This window comes from Mytilus galloprovincialis, chromosome 5, assembly GCF_965363235.1.
Source record: "Mytilus galloprovincialis chromosome 5, xbMytGall1.hap1.1, whole genome shotgun sequence".
NCBI classification, from domain to species: Eukaryota; Metazoa; Mollusca; class Bivalvia; order Mytilida; family Mytilidae; genus Mytilus; species Mytilus galloprovincialis.
The window spans coordinates 29,072,281-29,084,733 of NC_134842.1; the positions used below are offsets into that span (position 1 = coordinate 29,072,281).

Below are 12,453 nucleotides of genomic sequence, written 5' to 3' on the forward strand. Positions count from 1 at the left end.
TTTTTTTTAGTTTCTGAAGAGTATAAATGAGTTTGAACAAAGTGCGGCATAACTTTTTCTACATGATAAGAAGATTTGATTTTAATATTTTCACCAAATTTACTGATGATAGCAAGGCTTATGGTTTGTGCAATACTAGAATATGCTTTTTTTCACAAGGAGCTTGTCACTTTCACTCAAAAACCATTAAAGAATCCATCAAATTTGTAAAGCTAAGCTTAAGGTTTGATATGTTATACACATAGGAGCTTGAAATTGTTAAAAAAAAAAATACGTAATTATCTTGTGTATTTGTGTCAGCTTCCATTCACTTTTAAAAGTTTGAAAAAATACATTAAGAGGCATTTGCTATAAAAAAAAGACAATAAATAACAGCACTTCATTTTTGATAAACATAAATTAAAGTGGAATAATGAAGTAATGACCTGCAATTAGCAAGAAGATATAGGAAGATGGGGTGTGAGTGCCAATGAGACAACTCTCCATCCAAATAACAATTTATAAAAGTAAACCATTATGGGTCAATGAACTTCATTCAACATGGAGCCTTGGCTCACACTGAACAACAAGCTATGAAGGGCCTTACTAGTGTAAAACCATTCAAACAGGAAAACCAACGGGTAGCAGTCTGTTTAGTTAAATTTTGTAAAAATGAGCTAAAAACATTGCTAATTTTTTTTTTCTTTTTCCAAGACTATAATTTAACCTCATTTTGGTCTGTATGCATGCAACATTTAATAGGTACCATCGTAGTAGACGGTTGCTCAGCTTGGTCAGATAATAAAAAGAACAGAATGTCAAACTAAAAAAATGAAACAAGGGAGCCACCGCACACAACAGGTTTGGTGACTGGTTTTTCCAACAAAAAATACAAATCGTATACAAAATTAAAAATAATGTCAGAGACAACAACCCAACCAAAGAGCAGAAAACAGCCGTAGGCCACTAATGGCTCTTCAACTCAACCAGAAAACTCAGCATCAGGAGGCAGGCTTCAGCAGGCTCTACACAAAAATGTGTACTAGTTCAGTAAAAGTGGATGTCATACTAAACTCAAAAACATATAAATGAACTAAAATTAAAACACGACTAACAAAGGCCAGAGGGTTCTAACTAGAGACAGGTGCATAAATACAGTGGGTTAAACAGGTTTGAGAGATCTCAATCCACACCTATACCTCTAGGAGCCAACGTAGAAAAAACAATTCACACAGTAAAACTCATTTAAAAAGAAGTCTGTGTCCCTTGTCAGAAAAGGTAACATAAGAAACAGACTAACTAAGCCAAATGGCAATAGTTTTGGTATTTTTACAGCAGTTACAATGCTAAATTTCATGGAAAAATAAAGTAAAAAAAGTTAATTAAAAAAAATTAAAATTTATATTTTGAATTTTACTTTAAAGAAAATAGAATAAAGTTTAATTGATTTTACTCTTTATATGCCTGTATGTAATGTTGTATATTTATTTATGTTTCATTTCAGAGTTCACCAACAGATGTTTAATTTTATAATTTTGAATTTTGCAGATTGCAGCAGGGGGATGTTACAGTCATAGACCTTGAATAGACTCCGTTGTACTAGACCAGGGAGGGTAGCACATAGTTTCCGCAGCACTATACAATAGTAACAAGATCACTCTACCATGAGCTTGTTAAAGGGCCCGTTTGATGAAAGTGACACCAACGTTCTCCAAAACACTACAGATTTTTTTGCAGATGCATCCGAGAGGATGTTTCAGTCATGCAACGTTCTCAAACACTAATAATTTACAATTATTTTTTGTTGTAGATGCAACCTCAGTCATAGACCCTAGAGTATGGCTCTGTTGTAACAGATGAAGAAAAGTGGCATATAAATTTCTGTATGTCCATTTTATTGATGGAAGTGACAAATTACTAATCTTTCTTCTTCATTTCCATTTCAGAGTTCTTACTAAGATGTATAGGTATACGGTATTTATTATTTCTGTCTTTTTTTGTATTTTTGTCAATGAGATTAAACCCACAGAACAAAATCAATCAAAGTATTAAATGGTGTTATTTGAGACAGAACACCCCCATGGACACAAGAAGTATCCCAGTGACCTCACAAAATTTAACACATGAGACATCTTACTTTCACCTTTTTTAAATGAAGCAGCACACCGTGTAATCAAGAAGTTATTCATGTCCTGGAACATCTAGGAATAGCATATCGCTAATAGAATTTCTACAATTATCCTAATAATTTAAACAGTCAGGTACAATGATAAACAAGAGATACACAAAAAAGGAATATACCAAAGGGCCAATATTAAACCATGTGGTGAAAAAAGACAAGACAACACATAACCAAAAGAAATGACAGAAAATTGTCTACACTGATAACAAAATATTGTACAGCAACAACCCAACCAAAGACCTAAGAGGTTCTCAGGCACAAAGCACCAATCCAACCAAAGACCAGGGATGATCTCCAGCACCGAGCACCAACCAAAACAAAGAACAGGCATGAACTAGGGCAAAGAGCACCAACCCAACCAAAGACCTAAGAGGTTCTCAGGCACCAAGCACCAACCAAACTTAAGAGCCAGGGATGATCTCAGGCACCAAGCACTAACCTTTCCAAAGACCAGGGATGATTTCAGGCACAACACACCTGAACCTTACCAAAGACCAGGAATGATCTCAGACACCAAGCACCAACCAAAAAAAAAAAAAATGATCTCAGGCACCACAGAATGGTAGCAAGTATTTGATATGTTAAGTTATTTACTAATTGTTTAAGTTAAATGTTTTTTTTTCATTCTTTGCTCCATTTTTTTCTATCAAAAATTGTCAAAATGCAACATGAATTTTTTATGTGTTTTTTCATCTCTTTCTTCAAAATGTTTTACTTAATATAATAAGTAAATAATTTCTTGAATAGAAAAAAAAATTGGAAATGTTAATTTACTTTAATCAACGAATGAAAAAAGAAATGTTCAAACCTTTTTCATGCATAACCAAATTATTAAATGTGTTATAAATAACAAATTTCTATATTTTTTGGAGTAGATTAAGATAAGCTTCTATGAATTTTTACAATTGAACTGTTCCTAAATTTAATAATTTATCTTTTTTTACAGAAAATATAAGGTAAAATAACCAATAATGACTCGGGTTTACATGAAAACACTGATATCTTGAATGACAGTAGCATAGGTGAATCCAGGGAGCCTTGCCCCCACCCCCACCCCTTTTTGTGGGAAGATTATATAAGGAATCACTGTAGCATGACTGGAGCGGGACCCCTCATGAAAAGTTCTGGATTCGCCCCTGAATAATGAAATAAAAATTCAACAAATTAGAAGGGGAGGTAACTCGTATGAAATGAGGGTTTCAATACGATATGGTCTTTCAACTAAGTGATGCAATTTTGCTCTAAATTTGTGAAGTAAAATTCAGGTACACTATATGCCAAGATCAAAATTTATGTATATTTTACTCTGGGAAAGTTTAGGGGGTACATTATTAAACCTAGGGTAGTTTATTATTAATATATACTGCTTAAATGTGATGCTATCTGAATTAAAATCAGTTTGCCCAGGTGAAAAAGCCTCCTCCACTATTTTATGGTAGAAGCATTTAGTAATTTGGAAAATGTGATTGAATTTGATTCTGAATTTCTGAAATTAGTTAATATTTATATATAAAACAAAACCATTTATGATTATCACAAATATTCACCATCAAAATTTTTAACAATGTTTCTGGATTATGAGGAGCCATTTTTAATTATAAAAGTTTTCCTCATGTTATTTATTACAGAAGCCAAATGATCACTTGATTAATAATAGCCAAGTACATAACACCTTCTTCTTTATTCTCATATTTAAAAAAAATATTGAGATAAATATGCCAATATAAATACAAGTGGTACTTATTACATTCTTGTCAGGGGATTCTTAAATAATTTTCATTAAAAATTCATATTTAAAACTTCCCAAAAAGTATTTTCTTTTAGAACATATTCAGTTTTCATACGTAAATGACAGTATTTTTATTAAGCATTTCATGAGAACGATGTAGTTAGAATTTTGACCGGAAATATGGGGCATTCAATAGTGATGTATAGATACAAATTAGAAAGTACTATAAAAACTGGAAATTAAATGGAAAATGCAGAAAGAAAATTGATTTGATTTGGTTACAACATACACAAAAAGCATCCCCAGTTATTTAACCATTGAACAAAATTTTCTTCTGGAATGCAGTTAAATAATTTGCCCATCAATTTCAGTAGTTCAATTTGGCATACTTTAATATGCAAGAACATTTGAAGCTAAAAAAGAGGTTGGAGATTAACCCAGAGTGGATTGACCACTTATTAAATTTGTTAATTTTTTGTCAAATTGACCCCTGCAGAAATGGTGATAGTTGAAATAACTTTGGATGAGGATTATTAAGTTGTAAAACATTTAGGTCTGTGGGTCCAATGATCAACAGATATTAATAGAACATTTTAAAACATTGTCTTGTTTGCATTGTCAGTGCTTTTGGGTGGTTGAAATTGGGTTGGCCAAATTATTCATGCAGTTTTTTTGTGGTACACTATAGTTAAATAAGATAAAACTGAAATTTCAGATTTATTATTAAACAATTTCCCTAACTTTTTTTTACTGTTTTCAATACATCTTGATTGTCAAAATGGAGAATAACATAGTACATTTGTACTTGAACCTAAATTTAGGTCACAGTGATCTGCATTTAAAGTTTCATTGCTGAACATTAATGTTCATCTTGAAAGTTGTTTTTGAGGACAAAAAAAACAAATATCAAATTATCATTTCAGAAATACATTGAACTTGGAGCGCTGCGTCTCTTACTAACAGTTTCTTTTTGGTGTAGCTTGCAGTAGGGTCTGGTTGTTTCTTTTGTTTTTTCATTGGTTCTTTGAATGGTGTTATGGTTTTCAAGTGTTCAGGATATGGTGTTCTGCTTTCAAGGGAATCTTTATATGTAATCCTGAAATGAAAGTATTTGATATTTGTTTGGTCATTTAAATATTTGAAAAAAATGTGATTTGGATCTTAAAGCTATTTGAACATTAAATCTGTAAAAAAAAAATGTATAATTTTCAAAACAATGTCAAAAGCAATTAAATGTCTTAAATCAAATTCTAAATTGTATTTGACATATTATGATGTATTGGAAACCAAAAAATTTAATATATATTTGTATCTTAGATTGAATTCAAATACAGTATTGTGAAAAATGTCCCAAAATGTTATTTACATGAGCGTCAACAAAATTATTTCAGGGTATCTGTTTCTGTAAAGCACTTGTAATGGTGAAGTAAAAGTAACGGTGAAGTAAAAGTAACATTTCAAAATTATAATCTAATTGGATGCATCTCTTATCTATAAAAATCACTTAAATCTTTAACCAAATGGGAGCAACAATTAATTAAATCATTTCAAACCCGGGGTTACCCCCCCCCCCCCCCCTAAAAAAACCAACAGAAAACAAACTTCATTCTGAGTTATCTAAAACTATCATCATTTCCTAGAATTATTTAAATAATCATCCCTAGTGTTATATGGTAGTAAAATCTGTTTTGCGGCGGATATCTCATTCTTCGGTTAATTTTACAACTCTAATCCCCAATAATATGCTTTCATTCAGACATTTTACAAATTCTTCATACAAATCCCCAAAAATTAATCTTGTGAAAAACTAAAATTTGTGGTTCACATGAATAAAAAATAAAAAACTGTCAATAATAATGAATCCACAGTATTCACTTTTTGCTTGCAACATACTTGAAATCAAGTTTCATCATTAAGCCTCAAATGTTGTATACAAGCCTTTGACTTTAGTTGAAAAAATGAGACATAGCGATCCTACATTCCGTCGTCGGCGTCGTCCTTGGTGGCGTCAACAAATATTCACTCTGTGGTTAAAGTTTGAAATTTTAATAACTTTCTTAAACTCTCTTTAATTTTTATCAAGCTCGGACAAAAGCTTGTTTATGATCATAAGATAGTATCCAAAAAGTAAATTTTGTAAAAATAAAATTCCATTTTTTCTGTTTATCACTTATATATGGACTTAGTTTTTCTCCTGAGAAACATTACATTCACTCTGTGGTTGAAGTTTTAAAATTTTTAATAACTTACTTAAATAATCCTGGATTTGTACAAAGTTTGGACAAAAGCTTGTTTATGATCATAAGATAGTATCCAGAAGTAAATTTTGTAAAAATAAAATTCCATTTTTTCTGTTTATCACTTATGTATGGACTTAGTTTTTCTTCAAGTTAACATTGTTAAAGTTTTTTAAACATTTATTAGATTCATAAACTATTCTGGATTTTTACCAAACTTGAACAGATGCTTCTTTCAATCAAAAGATAAGAAAAAGACTAGGGATTGCTACAGTGAATCAATAAGATATATTTTGGTTCCTATAGGTCCTTCATCAGGATTGAAACTAAAGGAGAGTACAGAATTCTACAGTAATGATAATTTGCATTTGACAATGACACCATCAGGATAAATTACTAATAGGGAGTGAAGGTAGATGTGAACTTTAACTGGATCAAGAATGTTAAATAAAATGTTTTTGTAAATTTGGACGACATTTGACTTGCAATTATGTACCATTTACGATGTTGGATGTAGTACAGACTTGCTTACCATACTATTTCAACACTTGAAGAAGTATGTTTGTCTGAGCGAAGCCAGTTGGAAGCACGTACCTCATGGTGAAGCTAATTGGGAGCAATACCCTCTGTCTTGTTGCGAAGCTGATTGGAAGCAGTACATATATACCTCTGTCTGCTAAAGCTATTTAGAAGCAGTACCCCCGGCAGAGTGGTCCCAATTAGAGGCAGTATCTCTGAGCGAAGCCAATTGGAAGCATGTACCTCTGCAAAATTTGATTAAACACTATTCAACAAACTTTATTTAACATTCTTTTTAAACTTGACTCCTATTATTACCTTCTTTTATTTTTTAATTTTATAATTTTTCCTCCTTTTGACATTGTGAAGTGCAAATTATCACTTCACCATTTTGTACTCTTTAGTTTTTATTCTGATGAAGGTGCCATAGAAAATAAAACATGCCAATATAGTTTAAAAATTAAAACATGCCAATATAGTTTAATTACTCCAACAATCCCTGAAATATTGTTATAAGAATTATAAGTGAATCTTTTATAGACAATTCAAATAAAAAAAAATACTATGCATTTTGCTGATTATATATTTTACTGGGAATTTCACTTAATGTAACTGTAAATGTAAAATACCATTAATATTTTTTCTCCAGCCTTCCACTTTAGTTGAAAAAAATGAGACCTAGCCATCCTACATTCTGTCAGCGGCGTCGTCGTTGGCGATCACAAATATTCACTCTTTGCTTAAAGTTTTTGAAATTTTAATAATTTTCTAAAACTATTCTGGATTTCTACCAAACTTCGACAGAAGCTTGTTTATAATCATAAGATAGTATCCAGAAGTAAATTTTGTAAATAAAACGAATTAATTTTTCCATATTTTACTTATAAATGCCAGGATACAATACATTCACTCTGGTTAAAGTTTTTAAAATTTAGTAACTTCTTAAAAAATTTGGGAATTGTAACAAACTTGGACAGAAGCTTGTTTACAATCAAAAGCTAGTATCTAGAAGAAAAATTATTTAAAACTTTGTTCCTGTTTTTCCGTATTTTACTTATAAATGGACTTAGTTAACCTTAAATACAATCTAAAGTTAAAGTTTTTAAAACATTTATTAGATTCATAAACTATCCTGGATTTTTACCAAACTTGGACAGAAGCTTCTTACAATCAAAAGATAAGAAAATGACTAGGGATTGCTACAGTGAATCTCAGACATTGGGTTCTGGGGAACCCTTACAATTTTTTTGATGATCAATGCAATTGAATCAGAACATAAACTAGTTTGAACCCTGCCTTTTATCCTGGATGGGAGCCCCCTCTCTTTAAAAATGGCTTGGGGGGTTTAAATAATTGATTTTTTATCATTTGAAGATGGAAATAACTATTTACGTTATTACATGGGATTTGTTTCCTCTACAAATGGCCAAAAAGAGCTGTTTCCTGTCTGTGTATTGACTGGAGCTAGTTCTGACTGTTATCCTCCATTTAAGGAACCAGTCATTCCAAGAGTTACCTTGTGCTAGTCCATCTCTATTAATGTCAAGATATCAGTGATTTCTCTTGTCTTATGAAAAACAAAATTTTGACATCACCTGCAATTAATATGATACATGTATCAAACTTGATTTGGGAACAAAAATGTTTCTTTTGAATTGTAAATTTTGGAACTTTTTTCTTCAGTTATTAAAGTTTAAAATTTAATGATTTTTATCACATGCAATTTGAATTTGGACAATTGTTTTTTTATTCTAAAGAATCAGCATTTTTTTACCATTTCTTTAGTTCATATCTTTAAACTCTCATAATGAGCATGCAAATTGATTAAGATTGATTGTCATCACCAATTTTTGACCTTTTAAAATTCCATATATGATCGTATTTAAATTTCAGTATTTAGGAAAATATGAATTTGCACAACTGAGCTACTTCAGGCTATGATAAATTTTTGGAGTATAATTTTCATGCTTATGATGTGCATGATGATAAACTTAAAAGAAGGGATATTTTATTAAACTATGCTCCAAAATATTAGAAAATTTTTGTGATTTATAGGTGTTAGCCAATTACTATTCTGTTATTTTTTTATTACCTCTTTTTTTAGAGCTATTATTTAGAGCTCTCTAAATAAAAGAAAATACAGGTTACCAATTTAAAAGCACATCTGGTATTTTTACTGTATTTTATGTATGAATTAAAAATATTATTTGTATATTACATTGAGAATTACCTCAACTGCCATGAATGGAAAAAGAAAATATTGTGAGATACTTTGGAACATTCTTGGGACAATTGTACACTTGATTAAATACAATGGAAAGGACATTTCGTTAAGTGCATAAATCGGATTCAGTGAACTGACCAGCACAAAGAATTATGTTGAAAAGCATGAAAAAGTAACCATGGTAGCAGCTCCAAAGAAGATGGTTAAATAAATCTTCAACCAAGTCTGAGGCTTTACCAAGAAAATAAGAAGGCAAGTTTAATTAAGTCAAACAAGTTCTATACATTCTATACATTATTTGATAAAGTGTATATTTAGAGCATACATGCAGTTACAGTGGAAAAAGTGATGTTGCTAACGTAAAATGTTATTTTTTGCCTTTCAATGGGAGATAACTCATTGTAAGAGGATTTACCTTTATGAACAATAAAATATGTTTAAACCATTATTTTTGTGGAGTTGAAATTCAATAAGTAAATTTATTTTTTTTTTTTTAATTTTTCATCTTTAACAGTTATTGATGTTATACTTTTGTGTACACGTAGTCAAAAATCCAAACAATATTGGTAAATGTAGGGGAAATGGAAATAAGTAAAGTATATAAATTGTCAATTTTTATATTTTAGGTTCCATCTGTGAGATGATTTCATGTTGTGGGAATAAGACTTGGTGGTCTAATACAGCTAATATATAGGTAGGTACCAGTATACAGTTTCGAAAAGAAGAAAGAAAAAAAAGATAAATGTAGTACATGTATAAAAATAATTAGATTCATTTTTTACTTTCCTTGCCATGAAATAATCAAACACTAAATTTCTGTTATTCATTTCTACCCTCTCTTTTGATATCAGTACAAATACAATGTAACGTGACGGTACCCAAATTGCACCTATTTTGACAGTTTTTTCACCTACGTTTTTTTATGATAAAGACAAAAATTTCCATTCTTTGTTTATTTTGTAGCCGTATCCTTCTTTATTATATAGGTACACCAATTTGATTGTTAATCCATATGGAATCATAGAAAAATTGGTCTAAACTGACCTCCAAACCATCAATGATTCTGAAATGAGGAGTACCCAAATTGCATCCATGCTGAAATTCGCACTGTCAAAATTCTAATAACAGCTAGAGCTTTTGTTTAATTTCTTCAAATATTTTGAACAATTGGATATTAGTCCATGCTTACTCTTTTTTTTTTTTTTTAAATGGATACTTGTAACATATTGTATTTGATCATTTTAAAAAGATGATGTTTTAATGATGTCGCATGGCGACGTTTCAGTACATTTTGCTTTTTCAGTAAACACTTCTCCTGTTGATAAATACTGTGAAGGTTTTGTGCATATCTAAATAGTTTTACCTATTTTGAAAGATGTGCATAGTATCAAATCATAAAAATACAAATTGTTTACGGTCTCTAGAAAATCTTGTAAGATTATTTTTACTATTTTGGCTTAATGGGTGCAATTTGGGTACCGTTACGTTATAGTGTAAATTGAAGGATCTAACAAGATTATAATTGGTTTGTTATGTTGTTGGAATGCTGTCTAGTCAGTATGTTCTCAACATCTAGTACATGAATATACCCCATTTCTTTTTAATTTTAATACAGTAACAAGTGATCCTTTTAAACCATTTTATTAATAATATGACAACATTTTATATTTCAGATTAGCTTCACAGCTTGTCTGTAAGGATTGAAGTTGGGAATGGGCATTGGAGCTGGCTTTTATGGTAAGAACCAGTACATAAATTAATGAATTATTCAGCAAAGAGCATGTACAAACCTAGTTCTTCATTATGCTAAGAAGTATTAGGCCGTGTTCATATTGACCTAAACTCGGTGTTGTGTAAGTGTAACTCACACGTAAACTAAACAAAATTACATTCCCATTGATAAAATTCAATGTTTACATGTAGTGTAAAACATGTTTTGTCTACATGCAGTCGATACTCGATGTAGGCCTTGTGTAGATTAAGTGTACACAAAACTAGGCATTTAAAACATTAGTTTCACCGTGTATATATAAGGAAGAAACAATCTTTGAATAAAATTGATATTTATAACAATTATTAATAAAGTTCTTTACAGAAATATTTGTCTAAACTTGATATATTTATTTGTTTTTTTTAAAACTTAATGTAGCTTTATATATTAAGCCCTTATCAAGACTCAAAGCAGCATCATTGCCAAACACATAATTCATTTGAAAATTAAGGTCTTTCCGAATCGACTTGACTTGCACAGAAATGTTTGCCACTGGTCTATACTCAAACAACGATTCACTCATAAATGCATTAATTAAAAAGAGTGAGGTAAATGTATAGTTTGTCTAGTACATGTATCTCGGATCCATTAAATTACCCTTAAAACTAAAAAAAAAAACATTACCCCCCCCTCCCTTTGCCAAATACTCCTTGGAGAAGAAATACCATTTGAAACAAACAGAAAAGATAGAAATATAGTGATCCCTAATATATCATTCCTTCTTCTCCTTTAATCTCTGTACCGATGTAGTGCATTGGCTTTATGAGAATAAAAATACACATTCTTTGCCTGTAAGCACGCTGCTGTAGCCTACGTTTTCTAATGCTTAATCGAGACATCTTTATTATTTTTAAACTACATTTACTGCAAATCATCAAAATGGCTTTCATAAAGAAGCAACCACTTAACTTAACAAGGGGGGGGGTATTTTGTTAATTTATCTGAGCCAGAAATTTTTCCGTGCAAACGTTTTATTCCGGCTGGTAATCAATTTTTTTTTTCAACATTTAAAACTATAATGTATGGGGAAACTCTTGATTTAGAATATTTTTGTATCATCTGTAGGACCTTTTTTTTTTTTATCCAATTGGGGTTCGGAATATTTCCATCAATGAAATAACTCTCCCAAAGACCAAATGACATGGATGTAATGGTCACTGTATGGCCTACAACAATGAGCAAAACATATACTTTACAATTAACTATGAAACAGAAAGTAGGCGACTTGAAAAAATGTGAAACAATTCAAGCAAGAAAACCAACAGCTAGATTTATGATGAAACAATGAAATAATAACAAATATGTTGGACAACAACCAACTACTTGTCATCCCTTGTTTGCTAAAGAAGACTGGTTGTTTGTAAATTCATGTCAACACATCACTTTAAAACAAAGTAAATCAATTTTCTCTGCATCATCAATGCAATAACCAGTTACTGATTCCTTTCCATTGAATATTGTTCTGACAGATATTAGAATGCATATTTCTTTTTCAGGTGACTTCAACTGTGGCTGCAGGAAATTATTGTGCAATACAACTGAAACAAAAAAGAATGTAATTCAGACTATTTTTGTGTATGTTTAAAAAATGTGTATAATTTTTTAATTTTATCACAAATAAAAAAAAAATGTAAAGATTCTCCATTTTCAGCAAGACTGGAAGTTGTATGCTAAATTGATACTTCAAAATTTTACAATATAACTTGTAGACCTACTTGAGACCATCTTAATAATGGTCCATGTGTATTCAAAACATTTCCAGTAGTTAAGAATGGAGAATCTAAAAAAAAAAAAAAAAAAAAAAATGTATTT

At 30.6% G+C, this 12,453-nt stretch overlaps 1 long non-coding RNA gene across 1 annotated transcript; it reads left to right on the plus strand.

Moving 5' to 3' along the window:
• The first annotated feature begins 8,764 nt into the window (after nucleotides 1-8,764).
• Nucleotides 8,765-12,224, plus strand: LOC143075556 (uncharacterized). The gene is made up of 4 exons (XR_012978344.1): nucleotides 8,765-9,122; nucleotides 9,497-9,564; nucleotides 10,544-10,607; nucleotides 12,138-12,224. It is a non-coding gene; the product is annotated as an uncharacterized LOC143075556 (long non-coding RNA).
• Nucleotides 12,225-12,453: the final 229 nt, after the last annotated feature.